This window comes from Eurypyga helias, unplaced genomic scaffold (genome assembly GCF_000690775.1).
Source record: "Eurypyga helias isolate BGI_N326 unplaced genomic scaffold, ASM69077v1 scaffold28898, whole genome shotgun sequence".
NCBI lineage: Eukaryota > Metazoa > Chordata > Aves > Eurypygiformes > Eurypygidae > Eurypyga > Eurypyga helias.
In genome coordinates, this window is record NW_010268017.1 from 1 (window position 1) to 317 (window position 317).

Below are 317 nucleotides of genomic sequence, written 5' to 3' on the forward strand. Positions count from 1 at the left end.
CTGCTGCCCCGGCAGAGGTACCTGCGGACGGAGAGGGCTGAGGTCAGCGCCCTGGAGAGGAAGAGGAACGTCCTCTGCTGCCTCATCACCCGCATCCTCAAGGTGGAGAAGCGGCTCCACGTGGACAACCTGGTGTTCAGGGTATGGAGCGCCGGAGCGGGGAGAGGGGCCGCCCGGGTGCTGCGCCACACTGCAGCCCGGGGCTCCCTCGCTGCTGCAGGTGACCGATGCCTGTCGGAAGGGTGAGCTGGGGCCGGGGCTGCAGTTCCTGAGCTTCAGCTGCCACAGCGTGGACGTGCTGTCCTGTGTCCTGCACC